The sequence below is a fragment of the Anabrus simplex genome, chromosome 6, assembly GCF_040414725.1.
Source record: "Anabrus simplex isolate iqAnaSimp1 chromosome 6, ASM4041472v1, whole genome shotgun sequence".
NCBI classification, from domain to species: Eukaryota; Metazoa; Arthropoda; class Insecta; order Orthoptera; family Tettigoniidae; genus Anabrus; species Anabrus simplex.
Genome location: NC_090270.1, coordinates 160,113,080 through 160,131,314, shown reverse-complemented (window position 1 = coordinate 160,131,314; position 18,235 = coordinate 160,113,080). Strand labels below are relative to the sequence as shown.

Below are 18,235 nucleotides of genomic sequence, written 5' to 3'. Positions count from 1 at the left end.
ATATCTCAGAGAATCCTTCCTTGTTGAAGTGTCTGAATTCATTAACGTAAGTTCAATGACTGAAGAGTTCCTACTTAGCGAAACTAAGTTGATAATGGGAGCTTGCATTAGCTAGGGAATGATAGTGGCATATAATGGTAAGACTGGACATGGACAGTGGAACAAGCAAGAGGAGTGGTGACCCGAGGTGAGACCTCTTACTGCCAGAAATTCAGTCCACCTGGCCGAAGCACATTTTCAAGAGGAGTAGCCTCCGTGCTCGACGTAGGGTGTATTCTGGAGCTGGACACCGGGGTCAGTGGGGCTTGGACAGGCTAGGAGCTCCTTTTTATAGCACACACAACGCTCCAGGCACGCGCACTGAGGGCTGCGCGTCGAGGCTCGAAGGATAACACACTGGCACGCGTGTAGCTGGCTGGCGGATCGAGAAGGGCGCGACGGACATACAACACCCTCCCCTCCTAAATACGCCGGTACGGCGTGAAACGGCGGCGGCGCTGGCGGCGGCTGCGATGCTGGGCCGGAGCTGCTGATGTCCCTGTTGTATTGTCCGGAGCTGGGACTGGGCGGAGTGGCGCTGCCTCGTCCTGAAAGGAACCCATGGTTATTAAATGGTCTAAAGCTCGTTCAGCAATAGATTTATCTGGCTTAGCAATAGAATCAATAGCTGGACAGGGGCGGTAGCGCAGACGCATCTGGTCTTGATGGCGGCAGATACGTTTCTCCGTAGTCTGTATCTCGTATAGACGATGACCCAACGATCTGCAGATGACTCCAGGTATCCAGAGTGGGTTTGACTTGAATGTCCTGGTGTAGACCTTGTCGTTGACGGAGAACTTCGTTGGTGAGGTCTGAGGCTGGGCCGGAAGAGGCTGCAACAGAGAAAGTAAAGTTCTGTGAGGTCGTCCATGGAGCTTCTGTGCAGGAGTGATATTATCAGCGCCGGGCAGAGTTCTGTAATTGCTTAAGAGTTGGAGCAATGCTTGGTCTTTAGTTAAGCCTGAAGAGACAGCTTTTTTTTTACTTCTCTTAAATGTTTGTACAAAGCGTTCAGCTTCACCATTAGATTGAGGGTGAAAAGGCGGTGCTAGGATATGACAAATGCCATTATATGTACAAAAGTCCTTAAAAGCAGTAGCTGTAAATTGAGGTCCGTTGTCCGAAATGAGTACTTGAGGTAAGCCTTCTGTAGTAAATATTTTCTGAAGAGCACGAATGGTAGCTTCTGCCGTAGTAGTCGAATGCATATCCACTACATATGGAAAGTGCGATAATGAATCGATGACTGTTAACCACATGGAACTGAGGAAAGGACCTGCGAAATCGATGTGAACTCGTTCCCATGGAGTAGTAGCAGGAGGCCATGAAGCTAGATCAGAAGACGGGGCGTTCTGATTCAGTTGACATTGTTCACAATGACGGATGAGCTTTTCGATGGCGGCATCAATACCGGGCCAGTAGCAGTATTGACGTGCTAGTTGCTTTGTTCTGGATATACCCCAATGGCTTTGGTGTAATAATTCGAGAACTTGTTTCTGTAGGCTAAGTGGGATAACCACTCGGAAGATGGTGCCCTTTTCTAGGAGTACGACTCCAGCACGAGTCGTGAGACGATGCTGCATACGATGATAAGGTGCAAGGTGGGCAGGAAGCTTACTCTGAAGAGGCCAACCGTTGCGGATGTAAGTACGCACAGTAGCAAGTGTACTGTCCCTATCCGTAGCTTTAGCTATGCAGGTAGCATCAATAGGAAAACTGGATACAGTATCTTCAAGTTCTATGTCCAACTGAAGACATTCAGATTCTTGAGAATCGAAGGCAGTATCAGGACCAACTGGTAAGCGTGAGAGGGCATCAGCATTACAATGCTGGGATGTGGCTCGATAGACAATCTGATAGGAATAATCAGAAAGGAACATGGACCATCTTTGAAGCTTTTTGAGGGAATTCTCAGGGATCTTAGTACCAGGATGGAATAAGTGTACGAGAGGCTTATGATCAGTAATGATCAGGAAATGGTTGCCATAGAGATATTCATTGAAACGGCGAATACCAAAGATGATGGCTAAAGCTTCTTTCTCTATCTGTGAGTATCGACGTTGATGGTCATTAAGTGTTTTCGAAGCGAAGGCGATGGGGCGTTCCTGTCCATGACGATCCTTCTGGGAGAGAACGGCACCGACACCGTAGTCTGAAGCGTCAGTAGCTAGCGTGATGATCTTGTCGGGCTGAAAATGAGTGAGTTGTATAGCTTGAACTAAGGCGTTGTTGATGGTTTTCCATGCCTGTTGGCATTGCGGAGTCCACTGAAATTTAACACCTTTTTTACGTAGAGCGTTTAAGGGAGCTGCCACTGTAGCGAAGCGGGGAATGAACTTATTATAGTAGTTCGCTTTGCCTATGAGTGACTGGAGCTGCTTGAGGTTCTTCGGTGCCGGCATGTTTACGATAGCTGAGACATTCTGTGCACTAGGGCGAATTCCAGTCTGATCAAGTATATGTCCGAGGTAGTGAACTTGAGGCTGAAAGAATGTACATTTAGCGAGATTCGCTCGTAGGCCATTGTCTTTCAATTTCTGGAGAAGGAGGCGTAGATTGGTTAGATGTTCCTGATGATCTTTTCCAGTAACAATAATAGCATCCAGGTAGTTAGCACAACCGGGAATGGAGGCGGTGAGTTGAGCTAAATAGCGCTGAAAAATAGCCGCTGAGGATGAAACACCGAATGGGAGCCGCTGGAGCTGGAGCAGTCCGAGAGGAGTGTTGAGTGTGAGAAATTTCTTAGATTCTTCGTCTAAAAGTACCTGGAGATATGCTTCTTTAAGATCAACTCGAGAGAAGAATTGTCCACCAGAGAGACGACGGAATAAGTTTTCTGGACGTGGAATAGGAAAGATATCTGTGTCGATTTGTGCGTTGACGGTAGATCGAAAATCTCCACAAAGTCGAACATTACCATCAGGTGTCTTGATGACCACTAGTGGAGTAGCCCATTGACTAGAAGTAACTGGTACCACAATTCCAGTTTGTATCCATCTGTCTAATTCTTTCGTGACCTGGTCTTCAAGTGCGAGGGGTACTGGACGTGCTTTGAGGAAGCGAGGCTTAGCTCCGGATTTCAGCTGTATGTGAGCTGTATAGGCTTTTGCTGTTCCGAGCTGAGAGTCGAAGACTTCAGGAAACTGCTCCAGGAGAGCGGTAACGTCAGAAGTAGGATGCAATGTAGATACGACGTTAATGTTGTCATGTATCCGGAAACCAAATAAGTTAAATAGATCCATGCCCATAATGTTGGATGCAGTGTAGTTGTTAACTACGAGAAGAGGAATGGCCTTCTGAATTCCTTTATAACTAGCCTGAAGCTTGATTTGACCTTTAATGTCAATTTTCCTTTTGTTAAATGTCACGAGCTGGATGTCAGCCGGAGAGCATGAAGGTGAACCTAAGTCGTGGTATGTAGCCAGGTTAATAATAGAGACAGGTGATCCAGTGTCTAATTGAAAATCGACAGATCGATCAGAGAATGAGAGAGGAACGATGATCTTGTGAGAATTCTTTGTGGGAAGAATAAGATTGATCTGATCAACTTCCATGTCTTGGCGGGGCTGTAGATGCTGCCGGCGTGCTGCAGGAGTCTTAGCAGGGCGGAGCGAACTCTGACATACAGTCTTAATGTGTCCAAGTTTATTACATCGTTCACAAGTGGCTTTGAAAAAACGACAGTCACGACGTTCATGATGCTTGAAACAGCCGCGGCAGGAAGGCAGGAGTTTCGAGTTGCTTTTAGAATTGGGTTTCCTTGTAGCATTACGAGAGGGAACCGTGCGAGAATGCTTGGTAGAGAGCGCCTTGTCTGCGCGGTTCACTGTAGCAGAGGACTTGCGGGCCTGAGTCGAGACTTGAGCAACTTCGTGCGGAGAAGCTATGGCTGCGGCAGTCTTGGTAGTAAACTCATAAACCGTAGCAATACGCTGGACGTCTTCTAAAGAAGGGTTACTCTTCTTGACAGCGTCAAAACGTATTTTGTCCTCAGGAGTATGTGTAAAATTACCATGTCCCGAATGAGAGAATCAGTGTAGGGTGAACCACAACCGTCCTTGGAGCATATGAACTGGCAGGGTTTAGCTAGACCACGCAATTCAGTTATCCATTCAGTATGTGTCTGATGGGGTTGCTTTCTGCTCTGAAAAAATTTATAGCGAGCAGCCACTACGTGAGGAGCTTTAGCATAGTGTTCAGTGAGACGGGCCAAGAGCTGTGCGAATGGTACCTCAGATAGGTTTTCTTCTGGACTTAAGTTACGTAGTAATTCACACGTAGCATTGCCAACCGAACTAAGAAATAGCGCTCGGCGGCGTTGATCATCTGTGACAGAATGGCAGATGAAATGCTGTTGTAAGCGGGCTAAATAAACGGACCATTCTTCCTTAGCCGGATCAAAAGCAGAGAACGGAGGAATAGCTGATGGCTGTGTAGAGACAGAAATAGCTTGAATAGCCTGAATTAATGCTGCCTGTTGTTGTTGCTGCTGTAAGGCCTGGAATACTGTAGCGAGTTGCTCAGCTGTAGCCATTGCGAGATGCGTGCAATAAAGAGCAAGTATAGCTGTGTGTCAGAACTGGTTGTAGGCGAGACCTTGACCGGTATAGCTGGGAGTGAGAGAGAGAGCAAGCAAACACACTGGAGCGTGCCACACAGGTGGAGCGCACGACAGAGAGCTGTGGAATGTCGGTTGACGTTCCGTAGTGTGAAGAAGTCTAATAGCTTCACTGGAGAAAAGCGAACTGCTGTGATAGGCCGTACTGGTGCCAATGTGGAAAGATGATAGTTACGTAGTATAATGTCACTGCGCCCATGAGTGGACAATATCCCGCAAGCGTTTGTCGATCTGTTGCAAATGAGTTGATAACCGAATGGACACAGGTTTGCACTTTGTGTCGACTGAGTGGGCGACACACTGAGCACTGAGTGACTTCGTTGCCAATGTATAAGTGGCTGAGGGCACGGAGTTTGCTGTACCTCGTGGTGAATGAGTGGATGACGGGGCCTATAAAGTTCGTGCTGTTTCGCGTCACCACGGAGTGTCGATTGGGGCAGATGAATTGCAAGTTTGTTATCCCGTCGCCACAGAGTTGGCGACTGGGGCCGATGAATTGTATTTTTGAGTTTTTTTGTTTTTTTTTTACCTCGTCGCCACAGAGTTGTGTTGTAAACAAGGTTGGGTTTACAAAAACACAACTTCTTTATTTGCTTCACATGTAAAATTACAATATTTACACTAACAAACTGAAAGTTATCTCGAAGCAAAATGAACTATGAATTTGGAGAAAGAGTCTGTCTTTTGTACACTATATACACGTTGGAGTATTCACATTCACTACTATCTCGGAAAGATAGTCCTTGTGACATGAAAAGTTCTTGATAGTCGAAAACTATCAGAAGCACTGACGTAAATATCTCAGAGAATCCTTCCTTGTTGAAGTGTCTGAATTCATTAACGTAAGTTCAATGACTGAAGAGTTCCTACTTAGCGAAACTAAGTTGATAATGGGAGCTTGCATTAGCTAGGGAATGATAGTGGCATATAATGGTAGACTGGACATGGACAGTGGAACAAGCAAGAGGAGTGGTGACCCGAGGTGAGACCTCTTACTGCCAGAAATTCAGTCCACCTGGCCGAAGCACATTTTCAAGAGGAGTAGCCTCCGTGCTCGACGTAGGGTGTATTCTGGAGCTGGACACCGGGGTCAGTGGGGCTTGGACAGGCTAGGAGCTCCTTTTTATAGCACACACAACGCTCCAGGCACGCGCACTGAAGGTTGCGCGTCGAGGCTCGAAGAATAACACACTGGCACGCGTGTAGCTGGCTGGCGGATCGAGAAGGGCGCGACGGACATACAACATGGATGACGGTCATAATTTTGAGAGTTGTTAATCTGGTTTAATTTGAGAGATGTCACGAAAACACATTGTGTGTATGAGTACAGGCTACGCAGTGCGTGCAAGAGGCGCGACACAGAGCGCTATTGATCTCCGGCGAGCGAACCTCCATGTGGTCAGGGCCGTCCTGCCGCCGGGCTTTCCTGCACATCAGCTCTCCTAATCAATTAATAACCAATCAAGAACCTGTGAAGGACTCTTACTAGTTATCTTCCCACGACCTCACTGAAACACTTGGCCCCAGGGACCGAGAATCCAACATTTCTAATACTAACGCAAGATGAGTACAATTAAATCATTCCAGAACCAGAGATTATTCACATATTTAAGGGATGGCCCTACTGAAATACAAACAGGAATGATCAATCACTTAAAGTTCAAGGTAGGCTTCAGAGAACACACTATGGAAAATAATGGGTGAAGATGCAGTTTAAGAGCTTTTTCCCAAAAATGTAAAAGGCTTCAAGAAAGAAGTCCAGAAAAATTAAAAATGTTGATCACGTAAACCCATCATTGGGAAACTGGTGACACTAAGACACTTGAAATCTGGCATATCAACAGACATCATAAAAAGCTATCAAACGTGTAGCCTAAAAAATTGTGAAAAAATGTGATGACGAGCGAGAGCGTCATATATTTCTTCGAAATTTTCAGAAACCCCCTACTTTCTGACGGTCCCAGACTTGTTCGATCGGATTCAAATTGGGACTTCTGGATGGCCACTCCATTTGTTGCACGTGGTGCTCTTGCAGGGATCTCCAAACGATGTTGCGCTCTAGCATTATCATACATAAATACTGTGTTTTCTCTAAATTGCTCCGCGTGAGAAATCACACGTGACACTAAGATATCGTCACTGTACTGTCGATCAGTGAACAATTCATTGTAAATGATATGGGGATCAGTTCCCGTGTCAAGACTTACGCTTGCTACATCATAACAGATACATCTCCATAAGCAACGGTAGATTGTACATGTCTTCTTCAGACTCACAGACGAGCATCTGAACGATATATCTTGAAACGGATTTCATCCAAGAACAGCAAAGGACGCCAGTGCCAGATGATCTGTAGGAAACTGCAATCTCCTAACACGATGTCGTCTGTCCAGGTACTTGAGCGAGTCGTCGGGATCTTAAATTGGCCTCTCAAAGCCTGTTTCTGAAGTCACTAACTCGTCCTCCTCGTGCTGTAACTTGGCGGTTTCGGAGAGCATTCAGACATGTTATTACCGTAATAGTCCAATCCCCACCCCGCTACGCATTCGTACAATATAGTTGGGACATCTAAAAGCGTACCAAATGTCTTTTTGAACTGTGAGGCATACCTGACCCAACAAAAACACAGGCCTAATCACTTAATCTGTACTGTATGGTAAACCTATCTTGTAAAATTCAGACACTTATCACGGCTACCTTAAGGTATTCAAATATTATTTGTATTCAGCGGTCTAGTTTGCTGTCTTCCTTCATATTAAATATTGCATACTACATTATGCTGAAATGTATTTATACTACTTCTTAGTCAATGCATTAAAGTGTAATTTGAATTTGGAAGACGGATGGATCTAATATTGCTACGTCAGCCATTCTCAAATTATTTTGGGTTGTTTTGCATTTCAACTCCACGAGAAATGCTGGGAAGGCAACTCGCTAAAGGCTATCATTCTGTTTCCCCTAATCCAAATGCTTACTACACATAGCGTAATAGACACTAGAGTGACATAGGTTACTAACTAGAATTCGCACACATGGTAAGCGCTATGTAGTCTACGTTGGCGTTGCCGATATTGTTCGCGTGAATCAAAGTTTTGTCTCCAGGTTGTAGTTAAAATTTCAAGACACCCATTCAGTAGCTCATCGACATCGCACAATACATTCCATTATGGGGCTCTGTATTCAAGAAAGTCCCTCAGGACTCCTCCACTTCGACATCTGAGGATGGTTTGTGTTCTATGGGCTAGAGAACATCAGACTTAGGCATGAGATCAATGAATGGTCCAGAACGTTTTCATTGATGAAGTACGAACGTATGGCCACTCTCGGTGCAGATGGAAGGCAAGAGGAGAACGCTACAATGATTCATGCTCAGTAGGACGTTACCGCCAACTTGGAGATTCAGCTCTATTCCGGACAGGTATCATGTTCGACCGCCGGACACCACTGGTTCAGATCCGAGGGAACATGACGGCCGCAGTGTACGAAAACAACATTCTCCGACCCAAAGTAGTAAGTGGGTTTGCACAGACTGGAGGAGATGAGTTTACTCTACTGACAATGCTCGTCTACAACGCGCAGAAGCTGTGAATGGATTCTTGGTAGGACGTGGGGTCCGCAGGATGGACTGACCAGTGTCTTGCTCGGACATGTTGGTTTGACCACATATTTTTCCTTTCATACTGGGTCCAGAATTACCGAAAAGCGTACGTTTTCGTCGTATTTACTATTCTGAGTTTCACATTAAATAATATATCGGTTCTAACTCAACAAAACAGAATCTAGTGTGTATCTGCTTAACTTTTCTTGGTGAGTGTTTCTTATACCGAGCAAAGTATTTCTCTTATTATTCCGATTTTACCCTGTACATAGGGCATACGCATGATGTGAGTATAATGTACTTCCTAGCTGACCATTTCCCTCTTTTGTTTGAACTATCCTTAATATGTAATCAGGAATGTTTGACATCTGGTCTTTCCTCAGGTACTGCAGTGAAGATGACTACGATCTACGCGGATCCCTCCTCCACTACCTTATACGAAACAAATTCTATTTTTACAATGGTTTCTTCTCTAAGCCCACCCGGTGACAATGAGCGTTAAAGCATCAAGTCTATATGGTCTGACACCGTGTTTGGCCGGTTCGAGTCCCATTGGTCAATGAAAGTTCACCATCCGAATGTAGGCCGACAGGGTAGGAGAGGTGGTTGACGTCAAGAAGGGCATCCGATCGTAAAAACTCGCTACAAAGATTCATCTCAATTCATACCCGACCCCGCAGAGAATCGGGGCAAGGGTTGGACATGAATACATTTTTAAAATAGTCTAAGAACTTAACTGAGAAGTGTGACTTTTCATACATCAGAAATGAACAGAATTCATTAGAGACAGTCTTCTTCTTCTTCTACCGCTTTTCCCACACCTGTTGGGTCGCAGGTACGTACTGTGTCGCACATGTTGATTTGGCCCTGTTTTACGGCTGGATGCCCTTCCTGACGTCAACCTTGTATGGAAGGATGTAATCACTATTGCGTGTTTCTGTGGTGGTTGGTTCATTAGAGACTTACGGTACAGGTATTATTTTTAAGCAGTTGGTGTGAATGTTACCAAATCAATTACGATTGTTAATGAGTAATTGCCTTGCTTTAATTACATATGTTCAGAAACATCAAAATAATTGAGGAATACAATTTCTTCTTTCGTAAAAAAAAAATGATGAAATTGAGCAAATATGGGCATTTCAGATTTAAGGTCATAAATACATCGTGAAAGCTCTGAACAACGTGTGAATTATCATTTTACAAGAAATGTGCTCTTTGTTGAAAATATAAATAAATATATGTTTTTGTGCATTGAACAATTGATGCTTAATCTCAAAATTAACATCAGAGGACAAGAGAATTGAACAATATCCTTGTGGTAAGTTCTACTATGTATCTAAATGCTATGGATAATAAAAGTGATAACCTAATATTCCTGTCAGTCAAGGAACGTCAGATGGACTACTTTATCTCTCTGCGGTTTCATTTCATGACATTACACTGGCAATTATCAACAAAAGTACCTTTTAGGTTCAAGAATTGTAACAATATTAGCCAATGTAACATACTTCTGTATACCTCTAAATTAAGGTAAATCGGTAATCGAAGTCAATATCAGAATATCAGCTAGACTACTCCATCTCTCTGCAGTTTCATTTCACAACATTATTTTGGCAAATATCAATGAAAGTAGTCTCTAGAATGAATCATTTTAACAGTATGTAACATTCTCCATGTCTCTAAATTAAGATAAATTGTAATCAAAGCCAGTATCTTTTCCACAGAGGAGTATGCATTTCTACACAAAACTTTCGGCCACCAGCACTACATATAGAGTCACTGTAACCAGCACTACGGGCTGAGCTATGAAACTACTCCGATTACAGTGTGTGGACCCGATTGTAAATTCCGGTAAGGAGCTAGCTAGAGCGACGCATCAGGTTGGCCGTGGTAAAAGTTACTGATTAATTCCATTACCGTCTGCCAACGGCGTTATAATTACTAGGATGCCATGACATTAGTCGTCTGACTATAACATGGCCATGACAAAACGCTTTGTAGGCTTATTTCATTCTGTTGATAAAAGAAGGGCCTGAAGTGCCCATTGTCAATGTTTATTTCCCTGTGTTGCATTCTTTTTAAACTGTTCCTGGTGCTGATTAATTCCAATTATTAATAATTTGAATTTACCCAGTTACAGAATGAAAGATAGTTTAGGAATTCATTAAACTGCTAAAAACGTGTAACCTTTATGATGGGTGTCTGTGTGATGTTCTGTCTACAGTAAAGATTTGGAAATACCATGTTGAGTAATTCAGTACAAAGAAAGAATATCACAGTCATTAACAGAATATAAGTTTTAGATGCTTACTTTATTACAATTAACTTATTAACCTACAGTACAAGAATTATTTTCAAGACAAGAAGAGGACGAAATTTATCCTTTTTTCACAGAATGGCATCTTGTTGCTCTTCAACGTCAGTATCACTTTCTACTTCATCTGCTTTGCAGGCATAGCATATCTGTATAAAAGGAAGAAGATTCTAAATTACTCTTATGACATTTTGAAATTGAATATAAGTTAAGGTTACCAGACATCTCCATTTTCCAGGGGCAGTCCCCAAATACATACTTTTGTACCCAGTTAAAATCTGCCCCCAGATATCTCTGGTTTTTTAATAATCCCCAAAATTGGTCTCATTCTTGAATGTGATATTTTTATTATTATCATTAAGATCAGAAACGATTATATAACAGACAATGTAGTAGGTAAAAGATTTGTACTAGCAGATAGCAGAATAAACCATTAGTGTTTGATACATTTCTCTACTAGAGTGTAACAAAATCATACTCACGATGCCTTTAAAATTTCTGAAATAGATGTTGGCATGTTTTTGTTATTTCTTTGTCTTCGTTGTAGTGTGTAATTGTAGCATATTTGGTACCATGTGCAACACATGTGTGTTAGTGTTCTATACTAAATTAACCCTCCAAGTGATACGTAAAAACCTCTTAAATGATAAGCGACTGTAACGTCTTAGTACAAGTTATTTTTAATTCATAAAAAATACAAAATGACAGTAAAATATATCATATTACATATCTTTTTGTTCAGTATAAACTAGAAAATGTGAATATGTAATAATATTGGGTACATACCTTCATTCCATTTTACTGGGGGTGGTGAATTTCAATTTTTCACTTTTGAAAAAAACAATATTTCAACTTTAACTGTACGTAGCTTCAAAACTATAAAAGACCGAAACAAAAGGTAAATGTATAAAATGTTCACCATTTTGTTAGCAACAAAAGACTTACAGTACATATTTACCATAAAACTAAAGAACAGAAAGTTATGTACAAAAAACCAAAACTATGCACATCTCTTCGGGCATATTTCTTTACTTCGAGTCACTTGCAAGAGTTTTTCTCTTCCTCCCCTTTACTATAGGCCTGTAGAAGTGTTTCAACTTATGGTGGCAAGTAGGATGAATGCCACAAACACTTAGGGCACCAGAATTTGCTTCGCTTTCTTTTTATCATCCTCGTTCTCTGACAAGTTACCATTCAAAGAAACTGCTCTTGGTATTTTTTCACCTGACAAATCACTGTCATCACTGTCATCACTGAAAACAATTTTCATAATCTTCTTCTAACATATCCCGAATATCATCTGAACAACATGGATCTCACATTTTAATTTATTGAAACACTAACCAATCAAGTAGAACAACAATAGAACACTGCCATGCGGTGTGGCGCTTCGAGCGACTGACGCTAAGATTCATTTTAGACAATATGAGTGGCTCAGTGCCATAGTTGCCTAACCCACATTTACTTCATTTTGAGATATTTTAGGTTAAAGTTAGACTACGATTGAAAAATGACAAGTGGATCTTAAATATTACTTTTTATTGCATTACTTAGTACAAATATGTTTTTTTCACATACATAACAATAAAAAAATTGGCACTAATTATCCCCAACCAAAATAAATCACAAACTTATAGGCAGTTTTGGCGCTGAACTATAACACACTTCACAAACAAAATTGCTGGTTAGGCAACAATGGACTTAGACATAAGGAACTTTTTAATGCTCATTTTCAGCAGGAACTATTGAAATAAGTTCAGTCTTTACCTCTAAAGGAATTTAAATGACAGAAATTAGTAATATTTGAATCTGCTCTTGACAATACATAATCTACGGTAACTCCTTATTATTTTCAATCTTCGTCAACTTCACTTTCTTCTTGTTCTTGTTCTTTAAGTGATCTGTAGAAATGGTGGTGCTGTGGTGGAATATATTTCATCAGATCCAGTAAATCTTTTAATTTCCCTTTTGATATTTTCCTGCCTTTGGGGTAGAGCTCCAGAGAACTTGGTAACTGGCGGATGGGTCAGCCTCGAACAGATTTCTTTGAGAGATCAACTGTCTGGAATATCCTATCTCCATGGCTGTTGTAGGTATAAAACAGGGTCTTTGGGTACTCTCTCTGTATCTTAAGCCACCGTAGCTTCAACCATTCCACTTTTTCCTTGTGTGTACTTGTGGTTCTGAGCTACCTGTAACCAAGTTACATTAACTCTCAACAACAGGTCTCTAGAACATTATCTCCACTGCACTTATAGTTATAAAGAAATTTTACCTGATGTTTGTGAAATAAAATCACATACAGACGTAACAGCTGCAGGCCCATCTTGTCTTCCTGCATCTGAAAATGCATCGGTAGATCAGAGCCAGACTTGCCTAACCAACATAATATTTATAATGGACTTTCTGAATTACTTATATTAAAATTTTTATAGCCAGAACTTATCCTCTTCAGTTACTCATTATGTTAGAACTAGTACCAAATTTTATACATATCATAATCACCATTGAAGTATCAATCAGTTATGCCTAAGCACAATACAGTTTCATTTACTTCAGTCAGAGCTAGAAATGCCTAACCAACTACATGTTTTCCGTATTAATCACAAACCATTCAACTTATTACCTAATTATCAATATGTGTATCTATTCTAAATTACCTGAGGATTTGAAATCAGCATAGTTACGTTCATAACCTTGGTCCTTGCCACTGCCATCGTAATTATCCTCCAGGAGCATTTCCACAATCCAGCTCTCTTCAGCCATCTTGATGTTGGATAGGCACAGCTGGCACTAAAGGAACTGAAGGTTATGGAAGTTGCCTAACATAATTGCAGGTGGCAGCACCAATCAAGCTACTGGAATGTAGTAGGCAAGTCTGGTCCTGATAGAGGCAACTATTAGGAGTCCATTATAGCACATTAACAGCATTTTTTAAATTTGTGGGTTAGGCACCTATGGCGCTGAGCCACTCATATATAAGCAAAAAAACCTATTCGAAAATTCAGCTAGATGAATCAAAATAGCCAATGAACTGAACTATTGATTAGTGCAAAGTTCTACGATATTCATTAAATGGTTGCCCAGCAATACGGCTCTAAAATAATGACTGTATCATTTCACAAAGGCATAAATGAGTCGTTATTAATGACTCATATCACTTGGAGGGTTAAGACTAGTTTGTACATAGTAAAGTCTTTGCTTAGTGTGAAAAATGTCAGATCTGAAACATAAAACATGTAAATATGTTGTAAATTAGGTACACTTAATTGAATTTTCTTCACTGTTAAACAGTGGTGGAAGAACTTCTGTTATGAAACACGTAGTAACAAAATGTCTTTAAAAGTGCCACTGCAGAATCTTGTTTATATCTGTTTCTGTTTGCCAAGGAAAATGCTTCCATCCATGTTGCCTGTTATCACAAACTTTCCAATAAAAAGTCAGGAATTTACAACAAAGTTTGCTTCAAGATACATATCACAGAAAATTCATTCATAGGAAAAATATGTGTGATTTTTGCCACATCAATTTGTTTCAATCTTGTAGAAATTTAAGTTATAATCATTGGAGATAAAATGTTACCATACAGCATAACAAAGATGTGTTTGTGGATAATCCCAACCAGCTGTGCTGTTTAGCACTTTTGTCACTTTTACTTCCTGGTCATAGAAACTAGCTACAAAAATTCATCTCACTTCATACCTGACCCTGTAGAGAAATGAGATAAGAATTGAACATACACAGGGCAGTAACACATTAATGAGCATAAGAATCTGATGCAATTCTGCAATTACTTCATGCAATTTAACGATTGTGGTGCTAAAGTTACTCTTGGTCTTTGTCCTCAATGTCACTTTCTCCCAACTGTATTATGAAGTGGCATCTGTCTTTTGTCGACTGCCTTCAAAATATTCATGGACGTTAAATGATTTTTTAATGACTAATTGGTAAATCTATATATGCAAAGTAACATGTCCTGACTGACTGACTGACTGACTGACTGACTGACTGACTGACTGACTGACTGACTGACTGATTCATCATCGCCGAGCCAAAACTACTGGACATAAAGAAATGAAATTTTGAGTATACATTTATATTACAATGTAGGTGCTCACTAAGGGAGTATATTTGGAAATTCCATCGCTAAGGGGGGTGAAAAAGGGAGTGAATTTTTCAAATGAGTGCATGTATATCTCAAAAACTTAACAGTTGAGAGACATGAAAATTGGTATTTGGAATCTTCTTTAAAAATAAGGAAATAAGTATTTATTTGTTTTTGGAAAATCCTCTTAAGGGGTGTGACAAAGGGGTTGAATATCTTTTATGAAGATACTTATATCTTAAAAACTGAAGATGTTACAGTCTTGAAAATTGGTATTTGAAATCTTCCTTAAAAATAAAGGAACACTTTTTTTTTTTCGGAAAATCTTCTTAAGAGGGGGTAAACAAGAGTGACATAGGGGATGAATTTTTAAAATGAGTATATCAATGATATATTACAAAAATGTAACTTTTTTCAGATGTGAAAATTGGTATTTGGAATCTCCTGTAAAAGTAACACGCATAATTTGTTTTCTGAAAATCCACTTAAGGAGAAGTGTTAAAGGAGGTGAATTTTTTAAATGAGCATATCTGTAGTATACCTCAAAAACATAACATGTTACAGATGTGAAAATTGGTATTTTTAATCTCTTTTAAAAATAAAGTAAGACATATTTTTTTGTTTTTGGAAAAAACACTTAGTGGGGGGTAAAATGACTGAAAAAGGGTTGAATTATTTTTATTAGGGTGCTAGTATCTCCAAAACTGAAGATATTACAGATGTGAAAATTGGTATTTGGAATCTCCTTTAAAAATAAAGAAACATGTTCTTTGTTTTTGAAAAAGCACTTAAGGTGGGGCTAAAAATGACTGCAAAAGTGGTTAAATTATTTTTATTAGGATACTGGTATCTCCAAAACTGAACATATTACAGATGTGAAAATTGGTATTTGGAATCGCCTTTAAAAATAATGATACACGTATTATTGTTTTAGGAAAATTCACTTAAGGGGGTTGAAAAAAGACTGAAAAATGGGTTGAACTCTTTTTATGAGGATACTTATATCTCAAAAACTGATGTTGTTACAGACTTGAAAATTTGTATTTGGAATCCTCTTTAAAAATAAAGAAACATGTATTATTTTCTTTTCGGAAAATCCACTTAAGGGGGTGCGGTGGGTGAAAAGAACTGATGAAAGTGGTGAATTCTTTTTATGAGGTTACTTATGTATCCAATACTGAAGATGTTACAGAAGTAAAAATTTTGTATTTGGAATCTCCTGTAAAAGTAAAGGCACGCATATTTGTTTTCTGAAAATCCACTTAGCGGGAAGAGTTAAAGGGGGTGAATTTTTAAAATGTGCGTATCTGCAGTATATCTAAAATAACTTACCACATATTACAAATGTGAGAATTGGTATTTTTAATCTTTTTAAAATAAAGTTACACTTTTTTATTTTGGAAAAAACACTTAAGGGGTGTGGGTTGTAAAAAGGGCTGTAAAAGTGGTTGAATTCTTATTATGAGGATACTCATATCTAAATACCACATGTTACAGATGTGAAAATTGGTATTTTTAATCTTTTAAAAATGAAGTTACATGTATTTTTTTATTTTGAAGAAAACACTTAAGGGGTGGGGTTTGTAAAAAAGGCTATAAAAGGGGTTGAATTCTTTTTATGAGGATACTTATATCTAAATAACTGAAGATGATACAGACATGAAAATTTGTATTTGAAATCTCCTTTAAAAATAAAGAAACATGTATTCTTTTCTTTTTGGAAAATCCAATTAAGGGGGGTTGATAAATGAATTTAAAAATGAGTTGAATTCTTTGTTTCAGAATATTTATATCCCAAAAACAAAGGATGTTGCAGACGAGAAAATTGGTACTTGGAATCTCCTTTAAATAAGACACATGTATTTTGTTTCAGGAGAGAGGAGTGGAATCAACTTAAGGGGGTGGAAAATGAGTTGAATTATTTTTATGAGGATACAAGTAAGAAGTGGACTTAAAACAATACACCCCTAAGGGGATTTTGACTGGGAGGGGGTGAGGAATGATGACAAAAATATGCATTTATATGAAACTGTTTGAATTATGAAGTTAACATTTCAAATGATGACCTAGGTGTTAAATAACAGAAGGTTTGAAACAAATTCAACCACACAGAGAGTTAAATGGGGGTTAAGGTCCAAAAACAAATATATTCATCCCTTCCTCCAAAACAGTTTAAAATACGAAGACAAAATTCCAATTCCAAATCGTATGTGTGAAATAGGAAATATTTTTTAACATTCCTACCCTAAAGTGTTAAATGAGCTTAGTTCCGTAAATGAAATTATTCATCCCTCCAAAACCCCTTGACGTACAAAGTTGTAATTTTACGAGAAAGGTGTTCTTTTATGTCCTGGGTGTAAATTATATTTTCCCTCTGATTAGTGTTATATACAGGATGGTTGCCTAGTTGTACTTCCTCTTAAAACAATAATCACCACCACCACCACCACCTGACGACCATAGGGTCCTTAGCTGAGTTCTGACATTGCTTCCACTTACTTGTGCAGGCTCTTCACTTTCATCTATCCTATCCGACCTCCCTTAGTCAACTCTTGTACTTTTCCGACCCCGGCGGTATTAGGGTACTCGAGGCCTAGGGAGTCTTTCATTTTCACGTCCGTCGTGCCCCTTGTCTTTCTTTGGCCGATACCTTCATTTTCGAAGTTTTGTATCCCTGACAATGTTTCCTCTCTGATTAGTGTTACATAGAGGAGGGCTGCCACCACCTCCATTGGTCAACTCTTGTTCTTTCTTTGGCTGATATCTTCATTTTTCGAAGTTTTGAATCCCTTACAATGTTTCCTCTCTGATTAGTGTTATATAGAGGAGGGCTGTCACCACCTCCATTGGTCAACTCTTGTTCTTTTCCGACCCCGACGGTATTAGAGTACTCGAGGCCTAGTAAGTCTCTCCTTTCCACGCCCTTCTTTCTTTGGTCGATAGCTTCATTTTTCTAAGTGTCGGATACCTTCCATTTCTTCCCTCTGATTACTGTTATATAGAGTAGAGGATGGTTGCCTTACTGGAAGAGTAGTTCTAAGCGATTCCCTCCAGTTACCGGGCGCCCTCTGGAGTATCTAGCCTTGCCTTTGGTATTACTCCTGCGCTCTGCCGAAGGTCGACTTCATATTTCCGGAGTACTCGTGGGACCAAAACCGGAACTTCTCTCTTCTTTCTCTTCTATTTCAAAGGGTGTCGCCCTTCAAGAACGGCGTCTAAGATTGGTAAAAAACGTAAGCGGTACACTCCAGTTCCAGTGGATTATATAAGTGACGAACATCTTCCTCGATTCCTGGTTGCTTCCAAGGTCGATGGTAAAAGTCTTCTTGACGAATGTCCTTTTATGATGTAATTCTATCGAAGAAATTGTTGGTGGTGAAATCGACGAGATAGGCAAGCTCTGCGATGGATCCGCACTAATCAAGACATCATCGGCTGAACAGTCCAGACGGCTGCTTAAAACTAAGTTATTCGGAAAGGTTGTGGTCAAAATCGAGATGCAGCAGTCCCTGAACTCCTGCAAGTGAGTTATATTCCACAGGGATTTAGTTCATTCTTCCG

At 40.1% G+C, this 18,235-nt stretch overlaps 1 long non-coding RNA gene across 1 annotated transcript in view; it reads right to left on the bottom strand.

Annotated features, from left to right (window-relative positions):
• Positions 1–10,566: 10,566 nt before the first annotated feature.
• LOC136875600 (uncharacterized) overlaps positions 10,567–18,235 on the bottom strand; it is a 100,737-nt gene continuing 93,068 nt past the window's right edge. The window contains exon 4 of the long non-coding RNA XR_011018413.1: positions 10,567–10,718. This is a non-coding gene — a long non-coding RNA (uncharacterized lncRNA). The remainder of the gene's footprint in view (positions 10,719–18,235) is intronic.